This window comes from Hemitrygon akajei, chromosome 10, assembly GCF_048418815.1.
Source record: "Hemitrygon akajei chromosome 10, sHemAka1.3, whole genome shotgun sequence".
Lineage (NCBI taxonomy): Eukaryota > Metazoa > Chordata > Chondrichthyes > Myliobatiformes > Dasyatidae > Hemitrygon > Hemitrygon akajei.
Genome location: NC_133133.1, coordinates 120,585,593 through 120,613,368, shown reverse-complemented (window position 1 = coordinate 120,613,368; position 27,776 = coordinate 120,585,593). Strand labels below are relative to the sequence as shown.

Here is a 27,776-nt window from a genome sequence, read left to right as displayed (position 1 = left end):
ACAAGCCTGATTCTGATTCTGATCTGACCCAGAGCCCAGTTCAGTCCCCTGCAAGAGTCCGTGCTCTTTTATGCCATACGCAGGGCAGGGTAGTCTGCAGGGACCTTGAACACATATGCAACTGTTAATGAATTTTGGAAAGAGAAGGCCAAATAGCTAGTTAACATGTTTATTTTTTCCTCCCTCAACTGTACTAAAAGAGGCCAGGGGCAACGAAAGCCAGAGACACAGCTTTTAAAAGTGTGAGTAAAGCCACCGAGAGGGCCGTTTTCTCCAAGTGGACCACAGCTCCTCCTCCCAGTGCTTTCTACCTGCACACGTTCTTCTGAAATGCCTGGGGCAAGATGTGAGATTGACTGCCATTGGGTCACTTTCACCGAGGGCTTTCACGGCTCTAGTGGGCAGAAGGCATTCCAGCCACACAGCTGTCTGATTTAAGTTGAGAGCAAGGCACCAATAAAGCAAGCAATGAATCACAAGCTGCAGCCCCACACTATTGAATTCAGAGAGCATATCGTCTGGCGAATGCAATTAAGTCCAGACCCAGCATGCGGGATGGTGAGTCTGGGAACCAGCTGTTCAGCTTGACAGAATTACAAAAGCAAAATCTCAGAGAGGGAGAGAAAATAATATTCTACTTCATTTTGTGCAAAAGTTCAAACGGAAAGTCTTTGGAAAGCTAACAATAAGATACCAAGGGCTGCCAGCAAAGCAGGAAATGTGTATTAAATAACTGGGTGTGCTGAGCCAAATTCAGGGCAATGAAAAATTCAAGTCTGGGCAAATCCTCGTGGCTTTCTGCCTAAACACTCTCTCAACAGATGGTTCACATATTCCTCTTAAAGAGTGCAGGAAACTGATCAACCAACTGTAAGTAATTCATCATAGAATTCAAGCGCTCTCCCCATTCTGCATGTTAGTTTTGCATCCGTCTGTGCGTTTTGATTGTTTGGACCAGATTGAATAAAGCAAGAAAGAGCCTGCAGAAAAAAAACAAGACAGGGCAGGACTTGAATGCACATGCACTTCCAAATGGACCTTCTCATTAACCTCTTTCTCTCGACTGATAGCAAACTGTTTGCAATTCAAAATAAATTTATTATCAAGGCGCATTCAGTATGTGACACCACTTTCCACCCTGAGATTCATTTATAGTAAGTCCAAAGAAAGGCAATAGAATCAATGAAAAACCATACATGGCTAACAACCAAAATACAACAATCTGTGCAAACTCAAAATACGAGAAATATCTAATAATAGTGATAATAATAAATAAACAAGAAATAAGTATTAGGAACATAAGTTGCAGAGTCCTTAGAAATACATCCGCAGGTTGTGGAACTGTGTTAGGAGGTAAGGGTCAGGACAGATCTGCATTTAAAGTAAAGTCATCAAACTAAAACTGAAAGATCTCCTTCAACTCTTAAGAGAAAATGTCTGCTTTTAATTCAATAATAAAAGCACTTTGGCAATAATATTTTTATTGCATTCTGTTTATCTTTACTTCCTGTGGAGTTACTTCTGGTTCAGAGGCATTAAAGAGGTTAGATTGACCTAACAGATTTTATGTATCTTTTGCTTCCCTTCCCCCACAAGCTCTCCCTCTCTTCGTTCTCTTGGAGTTTTTATATGGAATGTGAAATGAATACCAAAAGCAGTTTCCTCTGCTGAAGGAAGAGGTGTCTGCGGCTGCCTGTCTAGTGAGAGATCTGTGCCTTTGGAGCCGAGAGGACCTATACGCAGGCCTGTATACATTCAGAAGACAAAACAAACAGGAATTGGAGCTGCCTGCCTGACACATTGACATCTGTGGCCTGTTATGGACACCCCTAATAAATCTTTACTCAACAGAGTGGCAGAGAAATGCAGCACAGAAACAAGACCTTCAGCCCAAATGGCCCATGCTGACCAAGGTGCTCACCTGAGTAAGTCCCATTTGCCCACATTGGCCCATATACCTCAAAACCCTTCCTATCCCTTTCATCCCTAAACTGGCCCCTGTCACCCTATCTCATTTATCCCCACATAACCCACATTATCCCTCTTCCTTCATTACCCTGTCTCCTTGTGGACTGGGCTGTGTTCAGGGAGTCATCTTCAAGCCTGGTTGAGTTTGTCACAGTTGTTACCAATTTCATTAAAACCGGTGTGGATGAGTGTGTACCCATGAAAACTTGCTGTACGTTCCCAAACCAAAAGCCATGGATCAGCCATCATCTGCTGAGGGCTGGATCTGTGGCATTATGTCTGGCGATCCAGGTCTGTGTAAGAAAACCAGGTATGACATGTGGAGGGCTATTTCAAGAGCCAAGAAACAACTCCGAGAGAGGTTAGAGGTGACTTTGGATGCACGTCAACTCTGGCAGGGCTTTCAGGCCATTGCTTCCTACAAAGCAAAACCCAACATCATGAATGGCAGCGATGCTTCATTATCAGATGAACTCAATGCCTTTTATGCTCGTTTTGAAAGAGAGAATCAAACCACAGCCACGAGGATCCCTACAGCATCCGATGACCCGGTGATCTCTGTTTCAGAGGCTGACATCAGGTTCTCTTTCAAGAGGGTGAACCTTCGCAAGATGGCGGGGCCCGATGAAGTACCTGGTTAGGCTCTGAAAACTTGTGCCGACCAACTGGCAGGAATATTCAAAGACATTTTCAATCTCTCACTGCTACAGTCAGAAGTTCCCACCTGCTTTGAAAGGGTAACAATTATACTGGTGCCCAAGGAGAGCAGAGTGAGCTGCCTCATTGACCATCGTCCAGTAGCACTCACATCTACGCTGAAGAAATGCTTTGAGAGGTTGGTCATGGCTAGAATCAATGCCTGTCTCAGGAGGAACCTGGGCATATTGTAATTTGCCTATCACCACAATAGGTTTACAGCAGACTGGATCTCACTGTCTCTCCATACTGCCTTGGATCACTTGGACAATGCAAATACCCATGTCAGGATGCTGTTTATTGACTATAGCTCAGCATTTAATACCATAATTCCCACTGTCCTAACCAATCAGCATTGGCCACCACAGGGGTGTGTGCTTAGCCCCCTGCTCTGCTCTCTCTACACCCATGACTGTATGGCTAAGACAGCTCAAATGCCATCTGTAAATTTGCGGATGGTGCAAGCACTGTTGGCAGAATCTCAGATGGAGACGAGAGGGCATTACAGGAGCGAGATATACCAGTTAGTTGAGTGGTGTCGCCACAACAACTTTGCACTCACTGTCAGCAAGGCCAAAGAGCCAATTGTGGACTTCAGGAGGGGTAAGATGAGGGAACACAAACCAATCTTCATAGAGGGATCAGAAGTGGAGAGAGTGAGCAATTTCAAGTGCCTGGCTGTCAACATCTCTGAGGATCTAACCTGGTCCCAACATATTGATGCAGCTGCAAAGAAGGCAACACAGTGGCTATATTTTATTAAGAGTTTGAGGAGATTTGGTTTGTCACCTAAAACACTCAAAAACTATAAGTAAACTGAGGAGAGCATTCTGTCTGGCTGGTATTGGTGGGGGGGAGGGGGGCTACTGAATAAGCTGTAAGTTGCAGACACTTGTAAAATTAGTCACCTCTGTCATGGTTACTAGCCTCCGTAGCATCCAATGCAACTTCAAGGAGTCATTAAGGATCCCCACCCACACATGACGTGTCCTCTTCACAATGTTACAGTCGGGAAGGAGATACAGAAGTCTGAAGGCACACACTCAGTGATTCAGAAACAGCTTCTTCCCCTCTGCCATCTGATTTCTAAATGGACATTGAATGTATGAGCACCACCTAACTACTTTTTTAATTTCTCCTTTTCCCACTACTTATTTTAACTTAACTATTTAATAGACATATATATATTCAAGGTAACTCAGTTTAATTATAATGTAATTCATTGCATTGCTGCCGTAAAGTTAACAAATTTCACAACATAGATGGGTGATATTAAACCTGATTCTGATTCTGAAATTGATTCTTTCTTCTCTCCCACCCTGTCCATTTGCCTATCACCCACACACTCCTCCCACCAATTCCCCTCCCCACCTTCCTTCTGTTGCCTGATGTTCCACCTTTGTCTCCTATCAGATTCCATCTTCTTCAGCCCTTTGTCACTTCCACCAATCACCTCCCAGCTTCTGACATCATTTCCACTCCTCCCCTTCTCTCACCCCTCTGCCTTTGAATCCTACTATCTCCTGCCAGCTCTTAACCCATCTTTACACTGCCTAGCTCTAGTCTATTCTTCAGTCCAGATGAAGGGTCTTGACCCAAAATGTTGACTCTCCATTTCCTTCCACAGATGCCGCCTCACCGCTGAGCTCCTCCAGCATTTAACGTGTTGCTGTTGATTCACAGTGGGTTCACTCACCAGGAGAGCTTTGGACACACACTGGGCTCCCCAGTGATTCTCAATTTAACTACCTTCAACTGCTGTTGACGTTTATTTAGCAGAGTGTGAACAACCCAACAAGTTCAAGCTCAGGAAAGTATTAATTTTGTAGAACAGCTTTCCAAGGATTTTCCTGCGGTTGGGTATCTGAGCCACTTTCCATGAAACAAAAGAAATTGAGCAGAATTAAGCCATTCAGCCTGTCAAGTCTCCTAAACTGTTCAATCATGGCTGACATTTTTTCAATCCTATTCTCCTGCCTTGTCCCCATATACCTTAACCCCTTTACCTATCAATCTCTGAATTTAAATACAACTGATTACTTGGCCACTGTAGCTTTCTGTGGCATCAAATTCCCTAGATTCACTGACCTCTTTCTGAAGACCCAAGAGATGAAGGTGAGTTTCTTCCGAAGGAAATGATATATATGTCAGGGTTAGTAAGTTGTGGGCATGCTATGCTGATGCTGGAAGCATGGCAACACTTGCGGGCTGCCCCCAGCACATTCTTGGATTTTGTTGGTTGGTGAAGCAAACAATGCATTTCACTGTATAAGACCATAAGACAATTAGAAATAGGAGTAGAATTAGGCCATTTGGTCCAGCGAGCCTCTTCTGTCATTTCATCATGGCTGATCCAATTTTATCTCAGTCCTAATCTCCTGCCTTCTACCCATAGCTCGTTATGTCCTGACCAAGCAAGAATCTATCAACCTCTGCCTTAAGTATACATAAAGACTTGGCCTCCACAGCGGCCTGTGACAAAGGATTCTACAGATTCACCACTCTGTGGCTAAACAAATTCCTCCTCATCTCCATTTTAAAACAACATCCCTCAATTTTGAGGCTGTGACCTCTGGTCCTAGACTGCCCCCACCATAGAAAGCATTATCTCCCACATCCACTTTATCGAGGCCTTTCAGCATTTGGTAGGTTTCAATGAGATCTCCCACTCCCATTCTCCAGTGAGTACAGGCCCAGAGCTATCCAACACTCCTCATACGATAAGTCTTTCATTCCCGAATCATTCTCGTAAACCTCCTCTGGACCCTCTCCAAAGTATGTTTCAGTGTTTCAATGAGCACGTGAATAAAGCAAATCTTAAAAATAAGTCTTTAAATCTTTAATAGTACTTCAGCTTGAAGCAAAGCCACTTTATGGAATTGCACAGTTGTAAACACGTCCATATCCTTCCTGTCTCCACCTTTCCTTCCCCCACCTGCTAATCAAGCCCTCTCCACTCGCCAGCTCCTACCCCACCCCTATCCAATCTCTTTAGAATGACTATCTCCTCTGCTTCAATCCACATGAGGGCCTCAACTGACCGTTTACCTCCACCTGGAGATGTTGCCTAGCCCGCTGAGTTGGTCTGGGTTCCAGCACCAGCAATCTTTCGTGTCACCATGGATGTACCTGGGCCCAGTGATGCGAATAAAAACAAATTATGAGCATAGAACATAGAACAGTACAGCACAGTACAACCTTATCACCAACTCTGTGATCAATCCAACCCTCCCCTCCCACACACAGCCCTCCATTTTTCTGTCATCCATGTGCTTGTCTGCGAGTCCTGTAAATGTCCCTAATGTATCTGCCTCTATCCCCACCCATGGTAATGTGTTCCATGTATCCACCACTCTCAGTGCTAAAAACCCACCGCTGACTTCCTCCTAGCACCTTAAAATTGTGTCCCCTCATATTAGCCACTTCTAACCTGGGAAAAAGTCTCTGGCTGTCCACTCGATCTAGGCCTCTTATCCTATAATACACCTCCATCGTGTTACCTCTTATCCTCCTTTGCTTGCTCAACCTGTCCTCATGAGACATGCAAAGCTGGGAGCAGGAGTGGGCCATTTGGCCCTGCCCATCCCTACTCCTCCACTTAATGAATCATGGCTAATTTCTCACCTCTGCACCTTTCCCTGGGTTAGCCACCTATCTTTAGACTATCTTAAAATTGAAAAATTGAGTTCTGTCATATATAGTATAACCCGTGCCTGACCTTTCACAAAACACTGGGTAAAGAATTCCTCATTCTCACTACCCTCTAGGCAAAGAAATCTTTTCTGTTGAATTCTGGTGACTTTGCCATCCAGAGTCAAGAATGAGTTGGCGAGATGGCCTACAAAGAGGTGGTAGAGCTGTTGGTAGAGAACTTCGAGCACAACAACCTGCTTCTGAATGTGGACAAGACCGAAGGGATGACTGTGGACTTTAGGAAGGTGCAGGATGGCCACTCCTCACTCCACATGCACAGCTTCTCCATGGAGAGAGTTTGGCCCACCAAATTTCTGGGGGTGCACATGGCGGATGATCTCACCTGGCCCCTCTTTGGTCAAGAAAGCTCAGCAATATCTCCACTCCCTGAGATGACTGAGGCGAGCAACGCCTATATTTTAAACGGTTTTCCAGGGGCACCACTGAGAGTGTACTGACCATCTGCAACACCGTCTACTACGGGAATTGTAAGGTGTACACAAGGGACAGCAAAGAGTGCTGAGAGGATCTTTGTGGACTCTCTTCTACCCAACCGTCCAAGATAGTTATCAGGAGTGCTGTGTTATACTGTTTATTTTTAATTTGTGTCGTAAGTGCACCTTATTATTTGTGGTAATATTACTTTTTGTGTTGTGTGTATGAGTTACCATAAATGGACTGTGTTGCGCACCCTGGTCTGGCAGCATGCATGTATATGATAAGATCAGAAGACCGTAAGACACAGGAGCAGAATTAGGCCTCTCGGCCCATCAAGTCTGCTCCGCCATTCCATCATGGCTGATTTATTACCCCTCTCAACCCCATTCTCCAGCTTCCTGCCCGTAACCACTGATGTCTTGACTAATCAAGGACCTATCAATGTCCACGTTAAATATACCCAATGGCTTGGCCTCCACAGCCGCCTGTGGCATAGGTTCACCACCCTCTGGCTAGGGAGGTTGAATGACAATAAACCTGAACTTGAATTAAACTTGTTGCCAATGGCCATTTTATTAAGTGTTACAATAAAAACCAGCAAAGTAAAAGAAGAACAGAGAACAAAGAGGTTGTGGACAATTTATACAGAAACAAGCTCCAGCTAAAAAGGTACTAACATTCCAGTGATAACAATTAACCTATAAAACAGACAGATTTGAGTGGTGTGCAGGAAAATGAAGAAGCTTTTAGAAAAAGATAGCATGCCTCAGTATCGTAGCGGTTTGCATGACTCTATTATCAATCTGGACGTCGAAGTTTGGAGTTCAATTCCAACGCCACCTGTAAGAAGTTTGATGTCATTCCTGAACGTGGGTTTCACGTGGCTTCCTCGCACATTCCTGATGTACAGGTCGGCCGGTTAATTGGTTGTTGTAAATTGTCCTGCTAGGATTAAACGGGTGGGTAACTGGTCAGTGCGGAGGGGTCTGATTGACTCGGTATTTCTAAATAAATAATAGAATAAAATAAAATGCAAAAGCAGTTACTGAAAAATTTGCTGGACAATTACCCACATACAGGTGACTATATAAAAATGCAAGCAAGCATAGGAAAGTTTAAACAACATAAAAAATACAAAACAAAATTCTATGCAATCCAGTATCACTTTTATCCTATTTTTAAGATTGTGACCTCTGATTCTCATCAAGGGAAACTCATCCACCCTCCCTCAGCTCTGGGAGAATTCCATTCATTGAAGAGATCACCTCTCATTATCCTCATCAAAACACAAACTGCTGGAGGAGCTCAGAAGGTCAGGCAGCACCTGTGGGAGACAGCGGGACAGTCAATGTTTCAGGGCAAAATCCTGCATCAGGACTGAGATTGTAGAAGGAAGCTGGTCAGTGTAAGAGAGTGAGATGAGGGCTGGAAGGTGACAGGTTGAACTGGGAGAGGAAGGCAGGGAGTTGCTCAGAGATAGAGGCCGGGGGATGTTGAGGGTAGTCGAGGCTTGACCAGGAATAGTCATCATGATTTTGTGCATTTCAGGTCATGTCTGACAATTCTTTAGCAGTTTTTTTTAAAGGAACAGATGAAGGTAAGGCAGTAGATGCTGTCTCTATGGTCTTTAGTAAGGCCTTTGACGAGGTCCCACAAGGTAGGCTGATGGGAGTGATGGATTCAGAATTGGCTCAATGGAAGGAGGAAGAGGCTGTTGGTTGAAGGTCGACTTTCTGACTGGAGATCTGTGACCAGTGCGCTGCCCCAGGGTAATGGGACCTATGCTATTCATTATTTATGTAAATGATTTAGATTTGAATGTACATGGCATGGTTAGTAAGTTTGCTGATTATTCTAATTTAGGGGGTCTTGTTGACCGTGAAGCAGGTTACAATGAATTGCAAAGAGATGTTGATCAGTTAGGGAGATGGGCTGAGGAATGGTAAATGGATTTCAACTTAGCTGGCCTTGTAAAGGGGTGAGAGGGAGGGGTGAGACAGGAGCAGATAGGTGCCAGGCTGAGAGAGATATGATGCATTTTGGACAGTCAATTCAGAGTAGAACCCGTACAGTGAATGATAGGGCACTGACGAGTGTTGTGGATCAGAGGGCTTGGGACAGCAAGTGCACAGTTTCCTGAAAGTGACTGTGCAAGTAGACAAGGTGGTGAAGAATGTGTTCAGCATGCTGGCCTTCAGCAGTCAGGTCATCAAATTCAGGAGAAGGAAGGTTGCTGATTTTTAAGTTGTTTGTGAGGCCACACGTGGAGTATTGTGTACAGATTTGATCACCCTGTTATAGGAAAGGCATTGTCAAGCTGGAGAGGGTGCAGAAGAGATTTGCAAGGATGCTGCCTGGATTACAGGGTCTGAGTTACAGGGACAGGTTGGCCACACTGGATCTTTTTTCCATGCAGTGAAGGACAACAAGGGGTGATCTCATTGAAGTTTATAAAATCATGAGGGTTATGGGTAAGATGGATGGTTATAGCCTTTTTCCTAGGGTTGGAGAGTTCAAAACTCGAGGGCTCGTATACAAGACAAGAGACGAGAGATTTGCTAAAGACCTGAGAGGTAACTTTACACAAAGGTTAGTCAGTGCCTGGAATGAGCTGCCAGAGTAAGCGGTTGCAATATTAATGAGACATTTGGACAGGAATGTGGAGGGGAGGGGCCCCTCAAGGATGGTGTGGGTGGCATGGACCAGACAGCCCAAACGGAGTGTAGGAGAGTGAGGCTTGATCTTATCGAGGTGCATAAAATCATGAGGGATGGGAATAGCACTTAGTCTTGTTCCCAGAGTTACAGAATGAATATTACGAGAATACTGTAGGTTTACGGTGAGAGGAGAGAGACTTCATAGGAACCTGAGGGGCAAATTCTTCACACAGACAATGGTCAGTGTATGGAATGAGCTGCTAGACGAAGTGGTTGAGGTAGGTCCAACAATAATATTTAAAAGGTACATAGATAAGAAAGATTTGGAGGGATATGTGCAATGGAGAGCATTCTGACAGGCTGCATCACTGTCTGGTATGGTGGGGGGAGGGGGGGGGGGGAGGGCAGTGGTGTCTACTGCACAGGACCAAAAGAGGGTTGTAAGTTTAGTTGGCTCCATCTTGGGTACTAGCCTACGAATTACTCAGGACATCTTCAAGGAGCGGTGTCTCAGAAAGGCAGCATCCATTACAAAGGACCTCCAGCACACAGGACATGCCCTTTTATCACTGTTACCATCAGGTAGGAGGTACAGAAGCCTGAAGACACACACTCGGCGATTCAGGAACAACTTCCTCCCCTCTACCATACAATTCCTAAACGGACATTGCACCTCACTTTTTTTATATATATAATTTCTGCTTTTTTGCACGATTTTTAATCTATTCAATATACGTATACTGTAATTGATTTACTTATTTATTTAATATTTTTCCCTCATTTTCTGTATTATGCATTGCATTGAACTGTTGCTGCTAAGTTAACAAATTTCACGACACATGCCGGTGATAATAAACCTGATTCTGATACATGCCAATCGCAGGCAAATGGGACTAGCTTAGATGGTAATCTTGGTCAGTATGAACTAGTTGGGCCAAAAGGCCTGATAAAAGCTATATGACTCTATATTGTAACCACTATATATCATAGCTTAACATATGAGTAGCATTTATAAAAAAAACAGACAGTAAGAGTTTCTACAGATTGTAGAAAGGAAAAGTTTGACTGTGAGTTTGGAGAACTAATAATGGAAAAGAAAAATAAATGACAGATGAGTTATAAATGTAGATTACATTGGGCTTCACTGCAAGTCTGGAATGAACTGCCTGAGGTGTTGGAGCAGGTTCTCTCACAAAGTTTAAGAAGCATCCAGACGAGCACATGAAACACAGAGGGATAGAAGTCAATGGGTAAAATCATCGAGTTATTCAGCACAGAAACAGGCCCTTCGGCCTGACTCATCCATGCAAGCCAAATGGTCTACCTGAGCTCATTCCCATTTGCTTGTATTTGGCCCTAATCCCTCCAGGTACTGCATGGAATTGGTCATTTGAAGGTCATGTGTCTGAGCCGTGTGGCTTTATGACCGCCGAAGATCCTGTGAGATGTGTCGGAGTGCTGAGGCAGTGTGCAGGTGTCGCCCGCACATTCTGACGTCAATATAGCACACCCACCACATGTAGTCATCCTGCATCAGAGTCTGTCACGCTGTCCCAGAAACAGATTGCTCCAAACTGCTTTGAAGTGTGACTGTGTAGTGACGCAAAGCCACTTTTTACAAAGCAATCTTCCTGAGAAAGGACTGTGATAGCATGGAGCTGGATGGGTGGGGGTGTGGGGGCGTCAGAGATATTACGACCACCAGGGAAGCGGGACTGAGAAAATTTGGTTTGGTTATTGATATTGTTCCATGTACCACGATACAGTGAAAAACTTTTATTTTTATACCATCTGGACTGTTTATTCCATATATAACAACACTGAGGTAGTAAAAGGGAAAATCAGATTGCAATGTACAGTGTTACAGTCACAAAGAAATTGCAGCTCATGTTTTAAACCAAGCCAGATCATCAGAGCTGCAGCCTGACAATCCCCAAGTATCAATAGATGTCATGCCACTCCCTTAGATCGCTACAACATGAGTTATACGAGCAGAATTAGGCCATTCTGCCCATCAAGTCTGCTCTGCCATTCCATCATGGCTGATTTATTATCCCTCTCAACCCCATTCTCCTGCCTTCTCCCTGTAACCTTTCACACTCTGATTAATCAAGAACCTGTCAACTTTCTGTCTTAAATATAACCAATGACATAGCCTACATAACCACCTGTGGCAATGAATTCCACAGATTCACCACCCTCTGGCTAAAGAATTTTTTTCCCTTATTTCTGTTCTAAATGGATATCCGTCTATTCTGAGGCTGTGCCCTCCGCTCCTAGACTCTGCCACTATATGAAATCTACTCTCCATGTCCACTCTATCCAGGCCTTCCAATGTTCGATAGGTTTCAGTGAGATACCCCTAATTCTTCTAAACTCCAGTGAGTAGAGGCCCAGAGCCATCAAACGCTCCTCATATGTTAGCATGAACCTCCTCTGGATGGCCTCCAATGACAGCACATCTTTTGTTTTGATAGGTTGCTCAAAACTGCCAACAATGCTAAATGCAGCCTGACCAGTGCCTTTTAAAGCCTCAGCATTACATCCTTGCTTTTGTATTCTACTCCTCTCAAAATGAATGCTAACATTGCACTTGGCTTCTGTACCAACCAGCAAGTTAACCTTTAAGGAATCCCAAGTCCATTTGCACCTCTGATTTTTGAATTTTCTCCCCATTTAAGAATAGTCCTCGTCTTTATTTCTTCTCCCTAAGAGCATAACCCTACGCTATATTGCATCTGCCACTTCTTTGCCCATTCTCCCAATCTGTCTAGGTTCTTCCACAGGCACCCTGCTTCCTCAAAACCACCAGCCCCTCCACCTTTCTTCATATCATCTGCAAACTTGGCCACAAAGCTATCAATTTCATTATCCAAATAATTGACATCTAACATAAAAAGGAGTGTTCCCAACACAGACCCCTGTGGAACACCACTAGTCACAGGCAGCCAACCAGAAAAGGCTCCCTTTATTGCCACTCTTTGCCTCCGGCCAATCAGCCAATGCTCTGTTCATGCCAGTAACTTTCCTGTAATACCATGGACTCTTAACTTGTTAAATAGCTCCATATGTGACAGCTTGTCAAAGGCCTTCTGAAAATCCAAGTACACAACATCAACTGATTCTCCTTTGTCTATCCTGCTTATTATTTCTTCAAAGAATTCCAACAAATTTGTCATGCAAGATTTTCCCTTACGGAATCCATGCTGACTATGCCCTGTTTTATCATGTGCCTCTAATTATCTCAAAACCACATCCTTAACAATAGATTCCAACATCTTCCCAACCATTGAGGTCAGACTAACTGACCTTTAATTTCCTTTCTTCTGGCTCCCTCCCTTCTTGAAGAGTGGAGTGACATTTGTTATTTTCCATTCCCCCTGAACCAAGCCAGAAGCAATTGACTCTTGAAAGGTCATTACTAATGCTTCCGTAATCTCTTCAGCCACCTCTTTCGAAACCTTGGGATGTAGACCATCTGGTCCAAGTGACTTTTTACCTTCAGACCCATCAGTTTCCCAAGAACCTTCTCTCTAGTAAGGGCAACTTCACTCACTTCCAGCGTGCTGCTAGTGTTTTCCATAGTGAAGTCTGATGCAAAATACTTGTTACATTCATCCACTGCTTCTTTGTCCTACATTTCCACCTTTGTAGCGCCATTTTTCTGAGGTCAGATATCCACTTTCACCACTCTTTTACTCTTTATGTCGCTCTTTTATATTATTGGCTAGCTTAACCACATTTCATCTTTTCCCTCTTTATGGTTTTTTTTATTGCCTTCTGTTGGTTTTAAAAAGCTTCACAATCCTCTATCTTCCCACTAATTATTACTCTATTATATGCCCTCTCTTTAACTTTTATGCTGCCTTTGACTTTGCTTGTCAACCATGGTTGCCTCATTCTCTATTATAATACTTCTTCATCTTTGGGATGTACAGTAACTTCCCTGCACCTTCCAAGTTACTCCCAGAAATTCCAGCCATTGCAGTTCTGCCATTATCCCTGCTAGTGCCACCTCCCAGTCAACTTTAGCCAGCTCCTCCCTCATGTTTCTGGAAGTCCCTCTACTCCATTGATACTGATATATCCAATTTTAACCATATAACCATATAACAATTACAGCACGGAAACAGGCCATCTCAGCCCTCCTAGTCCGTGCCAAACACTTACTCTCACCTAGTCCCACCTACCTGCGCTCAGCCCATAACCCTCCATTCCTTTTCTGTCCATATACCTATCCAATTTTTTTTTTTACTGACAAAATTGAACCTGCCTCTACCACTTCTACTGGAAGCTCGTTCCACACAGCTACCACTCTCTGAGTAAAGAAGTTCCCCCTTTTGTTACCCCTAAACTATTGTCCCTTAACTCTCATCTCATGTCCTCTTGTTTGAATCTTCCCTACTCTCAATGGAAAAAGCCTATCCATGTCAACTCTATCTATCCCCCTTGTAATTTTAAATACCTCTATCAAGTCCCCCCCAACCTTCTACGCTCCAAAGAAGAAAGACCTAACTTGTTCAATCTTTCTCTATAACTTAGGTGCTGAAACCCAGGTAGAACCCAGGTTTGAGTATCTCCTTCCCAAGCTGCAGGGTGAATTCTATCATATTATGATCACTCCTTCCTAATGGTTCCTTTACCTTAAGCTCCCTAATTAAATCTGGGCCATTACATTACACCCATTGCAGAATTGTCATTCCCCTAATGGGCTCAACCACAAGCTGCTCTAAAAAGCTCTCCAATAAGCCTATTTTCTACAAATTCCCTCTCTTGAGATCCAGAACCAACTTGATTTTCCAAAACTTCCTGCATATTGAAATTGCCCATGACTTATCATATCATTGCCCTTTTTACATGCCTTTTCTATCTCCCATTTTAATTTGTAGCCCATGTCCTAGCAACTGTTCAGAGGCATGTATATAACTTTTTACCCTTGCAGTTCCTTAACCCTACCCACAAGGATTCTACATCTTTTGATCCTATGTCACCTGTTTCTAAGGATTTGATTTAAGTTTTTTACCAATAGAGCCACCCCACCTCCTCTGCCTATCTGCCGGTCCTTTTGATATATTGTGTATCCTTGGATGTTAAGCTACTAACCATGATCTTCTTTCAGACACAACTCAGCAATGCCCACAACATCATTCCTGCCAATCTGTAACTGTGCTACACGATCATCTACCTTATTCTGTATACTGTGTGCATTCAGATATAACACCTTCAGTCCTGTATTCATCGCCATTTTCAATTTTGACTCCATGTTATTCTTGATGTGATAGTTTTAACTTTCTAAATTTCCCAGGATCTGGGCAAATTCCATCACATTGAAAAATAGCAAATGTAACCCCTGATATTGAAAAAGGAGACAGGAGGTGGAAAATACAGATTAACATCTGTCAATGGGAAAATGGTGGAAGCTGTTAAAGGTGTTTTGGAAGCCTCTTAAAAGACTTGGATCTAATTGGGTAAAATTAATATGGTTTTGTGAAAGAGAAAGCATGATTATTAACTGGAATTATTTGAAGAAATGAAGATTAAAGATAAAGATCACTTTATCATGTCACTTGTACATTGAAACATACACTCAGTGGACACTTTGATGCTACCTCCTGTTCCTGGTCTTCTGCAGCTGTAGCTCATCGGCTTCAAGGTTCAACATGTTGTGCATTTGGAGAGGCTCTTCTGCACAACACCTTTGGAATACATGGTTATTTGAGTTACTCAAACCAGCCCATCTGGCACCAACAATCATTTTTTGGTCAAAATCACTTGGATCACATTTCTTCCTCATTCTGATGTTTGGTCTGAACAGCAACAGAACATCTTGACCATGCCCGCATACTTTTATGCATTGTATTACTGCCACACGATTGGCTGATTAGATAGTTGCATTAACGAGCAGGTGTACAGGTGTAGCTAATAAAGAGTGTACAGTGAAATGCATTGTTTGCTTCTAATCAGATCTGAGAGGATTGTGTTGGGCATCCTGTAAGTGTCGCCATGCTTCCAGCGCCTATGCAGCATGCCCATAGCTCACTAACCCTAACCGTATGTCTTTGGAATCGTGGGTGAAACCAGAGCCTCTGGTCACAGGTAGAAGGTACAAACTCCTTAGAGACAACAGCAGGAATTGAGCCCCAATCTTACAACTGGCGCTGTAAAGCTCTGCACTGACTGCTGAGCTGCTGTGTCACCCCATAACAAATATGGCTCTGTGACTACAGGGGAAACTGGTGCACACACTAAGATTTCCAGAGAGCTCTGATAAGGTGGTTCCCCAATGTTATTGAGGAAAATTGGTATTGGATTACTAGCTTACTATTGTCACCAAGATACTGTACAAGGTTTGTCTTGTGTACTGTTCATTGGACAGTGCATTGTGGTCGGACAAGGTAAAACAATAACAATGCAAAATAAAGTGTAACAGCTACAGAGAAAGTGCATGCAGGTGAACAATAAAGTGCAAGCTCATAACAAGGTAGATTGTGATGTCAAGAGTCCATCTTATTGTGCTAGGGAGCCACTTAATACTCTTACAACAGGGGATAGAAGCTGACCTTGAGCCTGGTGGTATGTGCTTTCAGGCTGTTGTATCACCTGCCCGATGAGAGGAGGGAGAAGAGGGAACGTCTGGGGTAGGTGGGTCTTTGATTATGCTGACTGTTTTACCGAGGCAGCGGGGAGTGCAGACAGAGTACACGGAGGGGAGGCTGGTTCCTGCGATATGCTGAGTTGTGCCCACAACTCCCAACGGTGATGTTACTTCAGCCGTGATGGTCGAAGCAACTGTGCAGTTTAAACACATTTCCCGCTCCTCTGAATATGGTGACTGAGGTAGGAACTGTCTTCGGTATAATGGGAGCAGAACAAATCGGTATTTAGTATTAGTGCCTAGATTCAAGAACTATAGACAGAGTCCACAGGGTGAGGCTGGCTTGCATGACATTCTGAAATGTGTCCAACCTCACTACAAACTGCGTTTCTCGCGGTTACGTGCAGAGCAGTTGCTATAGCAAGCCGTGGTGAATCCAAGCAGAATGATGGATCAATGAAGAAAATGGTTCGGGTTGATGGGGACATGCTCATTTTCTGTAGACTCCTGAGGAAGTTGGTGAACATCCCTGCCCATGACATCGACACAGCTGGACCAAGCTCCTGGTGATGCCTGCTCCTAGGAACCTGAAGGAAAGGAAAGCTCATTATGATGGAAGCCATATTTTGGCACAGATAGATTAGCTGCCCATCTGGCAACAGAAGGAGACATCAGCGAACACCATGTGATTTCGTTATAATCCAATTATGTCACCATTACCGGTTTATATGATTGCCTGAATTTGGTCCATTTGTATTTCTAGTCAATGGTTCAGAAGTTTCAAAGGTACATCTAATGTCAGACAAATGCATACAATATACATCCTGAAATGCTTTTTCTTTGCAACCAACCATGAAAACATAGGAGTGTCCCCAAAGAATGAATGACAGTTAAATGCAAGAACCCCAAAGCCCCCCCAGCTCCCACCACCCACGTGTAAGTGGCAGCAAAGCAACAATCCCCTCTCCCCCACCAGCAAAAAAGCATCAACGCCCCCCCCCCACTGAGCACTCAAGCATGCAGCAAAGCTTCAATAAAGACACAGACTTGCAGTAATTCAAAGACTACTCTTTCACCCAGTATTCAACATACCACAAGCTCTCTCTCCCTAATAAGGGAAAAAGAGGTGTCTCCGTTTCACAGCGAGAGGGGAGACATAACAAACAACTCACTGATTTATGGCGTTAAAAGTCTGTTGTGTCGGTTTTTCCAAACTCTGTGCCCAAAGAACTCGGGTCTCTGGCCACACAGCCAGCAGCCGGCTTGCTGCTTTCGATCTTCCGTCTCCCACGACACATCGATTTCCCTCGGAGGCACCGACCTCAAGTCCAAGCGCCTCCAGAGCCACGATATCCTGGAGCTCCGAAGGCGAGCTAACCTCCGAGGCCACATCCTTGGCATATCGAATAGCGGCCAGTCGTGAGACCCGGAGAGCGGGCCCCATTTCCCCAAAGAACCGAAGTCAGTGTCTAACTCCAGATCAGGGTCTTCAAAAGAACCCTGAAATGGAAAAGTAGAGATATTAAAGATAGTAGAGCTGTTTCCGAAGATGCAAACAAAGGAGTCACTGTAAGGTGCCATTGTCTCTCCTAAGCTCCTCCCCTTGAATATTTGATGGTAATTGATTTGAACCTTACTCTATTTTCCTGCCAGTGTCCTTCAACCCTCAGTGCCTGCACAGACAACTGAGCTACATGCCTTCATGTGGCGTTGTGAGCATACTAATACTGCACACAAGGCTACTGAATGAGCCTCCCTCACGGTATAAAAGAGACCGTTCTAATGGGAGAATTGCTGATCATAAAAGGTACCTGTTATGCTGAGGTTAGAGGACGAGTGAGAAGTCACAGAATCAGGGTTATTATCATTGACACTTGTTGTGAAATGTTTTGCTTTTGGCAATGTTTTGGCAACAGCACAATGTAAGACAAAGGAATTGCCATAAGTTAAAATAGAAATAAGCTGGTTATGCAAAATGAGAGGAAATCGGGTAGTGTTTAAGAGTTCAGGCACCATTCAGAAATCTGATGGTGAAGGGGAAGAAGTTGCTTCCAAGATGTTGACTGTGCATCTTCAGGCTCTTGTACCTCCTCCCTGAAGGCAGGAATGAGAACAGGGAGATTGATTGTAAATCTCTAAAATTGTATCTTCAGTATCAGATGGCATGTGATATTAAAAGTACAGGTTTAAACTGAAGTTGCAATTTAAACTAAACGTGAATTTGCAATATTAAATTAAATGATTAATTTGATCATGATTAAAATTGAAGTTGCAGTGATCCTGGCCACAGTTTATGTATACACCAAAGACAGATGCTAAGCAAGCGTTTGATGTATTGAGTGCTGTGACAAGCAAATATAAAAGTTGTCACATCATTGCTGGGAACTTCAATCAAGCTTGCTTGAGAAAATCTCTTCCCAATTATCATCAACATGTCACCCGTAGGATCAGGGTCCCAACACACTCACAGAGTCATAAAATACTACAGCACAGAAACAGGTCCTTACTTGTGGCATGCTATGAATCTGCCTAGTCCTATTGACCAGCAACCCATTCATAGCCTCTTCCATTCCCCTCACATTTATCTACCTATCCAAATTTCTCTTAAATGTTGAAATCGAACCTGCATCCACCATTTCTGCTGGCAGCTCAATTCACAGTCTCATATTCCTACTAAACATTTCACCTTTTACCCTTAACCAAGACTTCTACTTGTAGCCCCAACTGACCTCGGTGGAAAAAGCCCAGAACGTTTGGCCTATTTTTACCACTCATAATTTTACACACCTCAATCAAATCTCCCCTCATTCTTCTATGCTCAACCTTTCCCTGTAGGTTGGGTCCTCAAGTACTGGCAACATCCTTGTAAATGTTTGTTGCACACTTTCAGTCTTATTCAAGCAACAAACACAAAATGCTGGAGGAACTCAGCAGGCCAGGCAGCATCTATGGAAAAAAAGTACAATCAATGTTTTGACCCAAAATGTCAACTGTCCTACTGAAGGGCTTCGGCACAAACATTGACTATACTCTTTTACATAGATGCTGCCTGACCTGCTGAGATCCTCCAGCATTTTGTGTGTGTTCATTGGATTTCCAGCATCTGCAGATTTTCTCTTGTTTGTGGTTTCAATCTTATTGACATCTTTCCTGTAGGTACTGTAGGTTACCAAAACTAGTCTATCACCACCATGTGCTGAGTCTATATGCCATCACCATAATGTGCAGAGTCTGAGTTCCATCACCATCATGTGCAGTGTCTGAATTCCATCACCAGCATGTGCAGTGAATATATGCCATCACCATCATGTGCAGTGTCTGCATGCCATCACCATCATGTGCAGTGTATGGATGTCATCACCATCATGTGCAGTGTCTGAATTCCATCACCAGCATGTGCAGTGAATATGTGACATCACCATCATGTTCAGTGTCTGCATGCCATCACCATCATGTGCAGAGTATGAATTACATCACCATCATGTGCAGTATCTGTATGCCATCACCATCATGTGCAGTGTCTGAATTCCATCAGTATCATGTGCAGAGTCTAAATGCCATCACCATAATGTGCAGTGTTTGAATTCCATCACCATCATGTGCAGTGTCTGAATTCCATCACCACCACGTGCAGTGTCTGAATTCCATCACCATCATGTGAAGAGACTGAATTCCATAACCACCACGTGCAGTGTCTGAATTCCATCACCATCATGTGCAGTGTCTGAATTCCATCACCACCATGTGCAGTGTCTGAATTCCATCAACATCATCTGCAGAGTCGGAATTCCATAACCATCATGTGCAGTGTCTGACTTCCATCACCACCACGTGCAGTGTCTGAATTTCATCACCATCATGTGAAGAGTCTGAATTCCATCACCATCATTTGCTGTCTATATTCCATCACCACCATGTGCAGAGTCTGAAATCCAGCACCATCATGTGCAGTGTCTGAATTCTATCACCACCATGTGCAGTGTCTGAATTAAATCATCATCATGTGAAGAGTCTGAATTCCATCACCATCATTTGCTGTGTCTATATTCCATCACCACCATGTGCAGAGTCTGAAATCCAGCACCATCATGTGCAGTGTCTGAATTCCATCACCACCATGTGCAGATTCTGAATTCCATCAGCATCATGTGCAGAGTCTGAATTCCATTACCACCACGTCCACTCTATGAATTCGATCAATGTCATGTGCTGTGGCTGAATTCCTTCACCATCAAGTGCTGTGCCTGAATTCCATCACCATCATGTGCAGAGTCTATATGCCAACACCATCATGTGCAGAGTCTAAATTTCATCACCATCATGTGCGGTGTCCGAATTCCATGAGCATCATGTGCAGTCTCTGAATTCCATCACCATCATGTGCAGTGTCTATATGCCATCACCATCATGTGCAGTGTCTATATGCCATCACCATCATGTGCAGAGTCTATATGCCATCATCATCAAGCGCAGTGTCACAATTCCATCACCATCATGTGCAGAGTCTATATGCCAACACCATCATGTGCAGAGTCTAAATTCCATCACCATCATGTGCGTGTCTGAATTCCATGAGCATCATGTGCAGTCTCTGAATTCCATCACCATCATGTGCAGAGTCTGAATTCGATCACCATCATGTGAAGAGTCTGAATTCCATCACCATCATGTGCAGTGTCTGTATGCCATCACCATTGTGTGCTGTCTCTCAATTGCATCACAATCATGTGCAGTGTCTGAATTCCATCACCATCATGTGCAGAGTTGGAATTCCATAACCATCATGCGCAGAGTTTGAATTCTATCACCGTCATGTGCAGCGTCTGAATTGCATTACCATCATGTGCAGTGTCTGACTTCCATCACCAACACGTCCAGTGTCTGAAAACCATCACCACCATGTGAAGAGTCTGAATTCCATCAACATCATGTGCAGTCTGTATAATCCATTCACACCATGAACTGAATCTGAATTCCATCACCATCATGTGCAGTGTCTGTATGCCATCACCATCGTGAGCTGTCTCTCAATTGCATCACGATCATGTGCAGGGTCTCTATGCCATCAAAATCATGTGCAGAGTCTGAATTCCATCACAAGCATGTGCAGTATCTGTATGCCATCAGCATTATGTGCAGTCTGAATTCCATCAGCATCATGTGCAGTCTTTGTATTTCATCACTATCATGTGCTGAGTCTGAATTCCATCAACATCATGTGCAGTGTGTGAATTCCATCAGCATCATGTGCAGAGTCTGAACTCCATCACCATCATGAGCAGTGTCAGTATGCTATTACCATTATTTGCAGAGTCTGAATTCCATCACCATCATGTGCTGCATCTGTATTTCATTACCATCATGTGCAGAGTCTGAATTCCATCACCATCATTTGCTTTGTCTATATTCCATCACCACCATGTGCAGATTCTGGAAACCATCACCATGATGTGCAGTGTCTGAATTCCATCACCAGCATGTGCAGAGTTTGAATTCCATTACCACAACGTGCAGACTCTGAAATCCATCAATGTCATGTGCTGTGTCTGAATTCCTTCACCATTATTGGCTGTGTCTGAATTCCATCACCATCATGTGCATTATATGAATTCCACCACCATCATGTGCAGTGTGTATATTCCATTCACACCAAGAACTGAATCTGAATTCCATCACCATCATGTGCAGCGTCTAAATGCCATCACCATCATGTGCAGTGTCTGAATTCCATCACCACCATTTGTTGTGTCTATATTCCATCACCACCATGTACAGAGTCTGAAATCCAGCACCATCATATGCAGTGTCTGAATTCAATCATTACCATGTGCAGATTCTGAATTCCATCAGCATCATGTGCAGAGTCTGAATTCCATTACCACCACGTCCACTCTATGAATTCCATCAATGTCATGTGCTGTGTTTGAATTCCTTCACCATCAAGTGCTGTGTCTGAATTCCATCACCAACACGTGCAGAGTCTATATGCCAACACCATCATGTGCAGAGTCTAAATTCCATCACCATCATGTGCAGAGTCTGAATTCCAATACCACCATGTGCATAGTCTGAATTCCATCACCATCATGTGAAGAGACTGTATTCCATCACCATCATATGGAGTCAATATGCCATCACCATTATGTGCAGTGTCTGAATGCCATCACCATCGTGTGCTGTGTCTGAACTCCATCACCATCATGTCCAGTATCTGTATGCCATCACCATCATGTGCAGAGACTGAATTCCTCACTATCATGTGCAGAGTCTGAATTCCATCACCATCATGTGCAGAGTCTGAATTCCTCACTATCATGTGCAGAGTCTGAATTCCTCACTATCATGTGCAGAGTCTGAATTCCATCACCATCATGTGCAGAGTCTGAATTCCATCACCAACATGTGAAGTGTCTGAATTCCACCACCAACACATGGAGTCAATATGCCATCACCATCATGTGCAGTGTCTGTATGCCATCACCATTGTGTGCTGTCTCTCAGTTGCATCACGATCATGTGCAGAGTCTATATGCCATCAAAATCATGTGCAGAGTTGAATTCCATCACCAACATGTGCTGTGTCTGAACTCCATCACCATCATGAGTAGTATCTGTATGCCATCACCATCATGTGCAGTGTCAATATGCCATTACAATCATGTGCAGTATCTGAATTCCATAACCATCATGTGCAGACTCTGAATTCCATCACCATCATGGGCAGAGTCTGAATTCCATCAGCATCATGTGCAGTGTCTGAATGCCATCACCATCATGAGCATTATCTATATGCCATCACCATCATGTGCAGTGTATAAATGCCATCACCATTGTGTGCTGTGTCTGAATTCCATCACCACCATGTGCAGAGTCTAAATGCCTTCACCATCATGTGCAGTGTCTGACTTCCATCACCATCATGTGCAGAGTCGGAATTCCATAACCATCATGTGCAGAGTCTGAATTCCATTACCATCATGTGCAGTGTCTGAATTCCATCACCATCATGAGCATTATCTATATGCCATCACCATCATGTGCAGTGTATAAATGCCATCACCATTGTGTGCAGTGTCTGAATTCCATCACCACCATGTGCAGTTTCTGAATTCCACCACCAATACATGGAGCCAATATGCCATCACCATCATGTGCAGTGTCTGAATTCCATCACCACCATGTGCAGTTTCTGAATTCCACCACCATCATGTGCAGTGTCTGAATTCCATTACCATCATGTGCAGTCTGTATAATCTATTCACACCATGAACTGAATCAGAATTCCATCACCATCATGTGCAGTGTCTGTATGCCATCACCATCGTGTGCTGTCTCTCAATTGCATCACAATCATGTGCAGTGTCTGAATTCCATCACCATCATGTGCAGAGTTGAATTCCATCACCAACATGTGCTGTGTCTGAACTCCATCACCATCATGAGTAGTATCTGTATGCCATCACCATCATGTGCAGTGTCAATATGCCATTACAATCATGTGCAGTATCTGAATTCCATAACCATCATGTGCAGAATCTGAATTCCATCACCATCATGGGCAGAGTCTGAATTCCATCAGCATCATGTGCAGTGTCTGAATGCCATCACCATCATGAGCATTATCTATATGCCATCACCATCATGTGCAGTGTATAAATGCCATCACCATTGTGTGCTGTGTCTGAATTTCATCACCACCATGTGCAGAGTCTAAATGCCTTCACCATCATGTGCAGTGTCTGACTTCCATCACCATCATGTGCAGAGTCGGAATTCCATAACCATCATGTGCAGAGTCTGAATTCCATTACCATCATGTGCAGTGTCTGAATTCCATCACCATCATGAGCATTATCTATATGCCATCACCATCATGTGCAGTGTATAAATGCCATCACCATTGTGTGCAGTGTCTGAATTCCATCACCACCATGTGCAGTTTCTGAATTCCACCACCAATACATGGAGCCAATATGCCATCACCATCATGTGCAGTGTCTGAATTCCATCACCACCATGTGCAGTTTCTGAATTCCACCACCATCATGTGCAGTGTCTGAATTCCATTACCATCATGTGCAGTCTGTATAATCTATTCACACCATGAACTGAATCAGAATTCCATCACCATCATGTGCAGTGTCTGTATGCCATCACCATCGTGTGCTGTCTCTCAATTGCATCACAATCATGTGCAGTGTCTGAATTCCATCACCATCATGTGCAGAGTCTAAATCCCATCACCATCATTTGCAGTGTCTGAATTCTATCAGCATCATGTGCAGAGTCGGAATTCCATAACCATCATGTGCAGAGTCTGAATTCTATCACCGTCATGTGCAGCGTCTGAATTGCATCACCACCACGTGCAGTGTCTGAAAACCATCACCACCATGTGAAGAGTCTGAATTCCATCACCATCATGTGTGGTGTCTGTATAATCCATTCACACCATGAACTGAATCTGAATTCCATCACCATCATGTGCCGTACCTGTATGCCATCAGAATTATCTGCAGAGTCTGAATTCCATCAGCATCATGTGCAGTCTCTGTATTTCATCACTATCGTGTGCTGAGTCTGAATTCCATCAACATCATGTGCTGAGTCTGAATTCCATCAACATCATGTGCTGTGTCTGAACTCCATCACCATCATGTGCATTATCTGCATGCCATTACAATTATGTGCAGATTCTGAATTACATCACCACCATGTGCATTGTCTGTATTTCATCACCATCATGTGCTTTGTCTGAATTCCATCACCATCATGTGCAGAGTCTGAATTCCATCACCATCATTTGCTTTGTCTATATTCCATCACCACCATGTGCAGATTCTGAAAACCATCACCATGATGTGCAGTGTCTGAATTCCATCACCAGCATGTGCAGAGTTTGAATTCCATCACCATCATGTGCAGAGCTTTAATTCCATTACCACAACGTGCAGACTCTGAATTCCATCAAAGTCATGTGCAGGGTCTGAATTCCTTCACCATTATTGGCTGTGTCTGAATTCCATCACCATCATGTGCAGTCTCTGAATTCCAACACAATGATGTGCATAGTCTATATGCCATCACTATCATGTGCAGAATCTGAATTCCATCACCACCCATGTGCAGTATATTAATTCCACCACCATCATGTGCAGTCTGTATATTCCATTCACACCATGAACTGAATCTGAATTCCATCAAAGTCATGTGCAGGGTCTGAATTCCTTCACCATTATTGGCTGTGTCTGAATTCCATCACCATCATGTGCAGTCTCTGAATTCCAACACAATGATGTGCATAGTCTATATGCCATCACTATCATGTGCAGAATCTGAATTCCATCACCACCCATGTGCAGTATATTAATTCCACCACCATCATGTGCAGTCTGTATATTCCATTCACACCATGAACTGAATCTGAATTCCATCACCATCATGTGCAGTGTCTGAATTCCATCACCATCATGTGCAGTCTCTATATTCCATCAGCACCATGAACTGAACCTGAATTCCATCACCATCATGTGAAGTCACTATATTCCATCACTACCATGAACAGAACCTGAATTCCATCAGCATCATGTATAGTATTTAAATGCCATCACCACCATGCGCAGTTTCTGAATTCCACCACCATCATATGTAGTCAATATTCCATCACCATCATGTGCAGTGTCTGAATTACATCACCACCATGCGCAGTTTCTGAATTCCACCACCATCATGTGCAGTGTCTGAATTAGATCACCATCAAGTGCAGTCTGTATAGTCCATATACACCATGAACTGAATCTGAATTCCACCACCATGTGCCGAGACTGAATTCCATCACCACCACATGCATTCTCTGTATTCCATCAATGTCATGTGCTGTGTCTGAATTCCATCACCATCATGTGCAGTGTCTGTATGCCATCACCATTGTGTGCTGTCTCTCAGTTGCATCACGATCATGTGCAGAGTCTATACGCCATCAAAATCATGTGCAGAGTCCGAATTCCATCACAAGCATGTGCAGTATCTGTATACCATCAGAATTATGTGCAGATTCTGAATTCCATCACCAACATGTGCTGTGTCTGAACTCCATCACCATCATGAGTAGTATCTGTATGCCATCACCATCATGTGCAGAGTCTGAATTACATCACTATCATGTGCAGAGTCTAAATGCCATCACCATCATGTGCAGTGTCTGAATTCCATCACCATCATGTGCAGTGTCTGAATGCCATCACCATCATGAGCATTATCTATATGCCATCACCATCATGTGCAGTGTCAATATGCCATTACAATCATGTGCAGTATCTGAATTCAATAACCATCATGTGCAGACTCTGAATTGCATCACCACCACGTGCAGTGTCTGAAAACCATCACCACCATGTGAAGAGTCTGAATTCCATCACCATCATGTGTAGTGTCTGTATAATCCATTCACACCATGAACTGAATCTGAACTCCATCACCATCATGTGCCGTACCTGTATGCCATCAGAATTATCTGCAGAGTCTGAATTCCATCAGCATCATGTGCAGTCTCTGTATTTCATCACTATCGTGTGCTGAGTCTGAATTCCATCAACATCATGTGCAGTGTGTGAATTCCATCAGCATCATGTGCAGAGTCTGAATTCCATCACGATCATTTGCTGTGTCTATATTCCATCACCACCATGTGCAGATTCTGAAAACCATCACCATGATGTGCAGAGTCTAAATCCCATCACCATGATGTTCAGTGTCTGAATTCCATCACCAGCATGTGCAGAGTCTGAATTCTATCACCATCATGTGCAGCGTCTGAATTGCATCACCACCACATGCATTGTCTGAAAACCATCACCACCATGTGGAGAGTCTGAATTCCATCACCACCATGTGCTGTGTCTGAACTCCATCACCATCATGTGCATTATCTGCATGCCATTACAATTATGTGCAGATTCTGAATTACATCACCACCATGTGCATTGTCTGTATTTCATCACCATCATGTGCTTTGTCTGAATTCCATCACCATCATGTGCAGAGTCTGAATTCCATCACCATCATTTGCTTTGTCTATATTCCATCACCACCATGTGCAGATTCTGAAAACCATCACCATGATGTGCAGTGTCTGAATTCCATCACCAGCATGTGCAGAGTTTGAATTCCATCACCATCATGTGCAGAGCTTTAATTCCATTACCACAACGTGCAGACTCTGAATTCCATCAAAGTCATGTGCAGGGTCTGAATTCCTTCACCATTATTGGCTGTGTCTGAATTCCATCACCATCATGTGCAGTCTCTGAATTCCAACACAATGATGTGCATAGTCTATATGCCATCACTATCATGTGCAGAATCTGAATTCCATCACCACCCATGTGCAGTATATTAATTCCACCACCATCATGTGCAGTCTGTATATTCCATTCACACCATGAACTGAATCTGAATTCCATCAAAGTCATGTGCAGGGTCTGAATTCCTTCACCATTATTGGCTGTGTCTGAATTCCATCACCATCATGTGCAGTCTCTGAATTCCAACACAATGATGTGCATAGTCTATATGCCATCACTATCATGTGCAGAATCTGAATTCCATCACCACCCATGTGCAGTATATTAATTCCACCACCATCATGTGCAGTCTGTATATTCCATTCACACCATGAACTGAATCTGAATTCCATCACCATCATGTGCAGTGTCTGAATTCCATCACCA

The 27,776-nt window shown here is 43.5% G+C and overlaps 1 long non-coding RNA gene across 1 annotated transcript; it reads left to right on the top strand.

Moving 5' to 3' along the window:
• Positions 1-778: 778 nt before the first annotated feature.
• Positions 779-7,314, top strand: LOC140734626 (uncharacterized). The gene is made up of 3 exons (XR_012100576.1): positions 779-870; positions 1,597-1,925; positions 4,292-7,314. It is a non-coding gene; the product is annotated as an uncharacterized lncRNA (long non-coding RNA).
• The last annotated feature ends 20,462 nt before the right edge of the window (positions 7,315-27,776 follow it).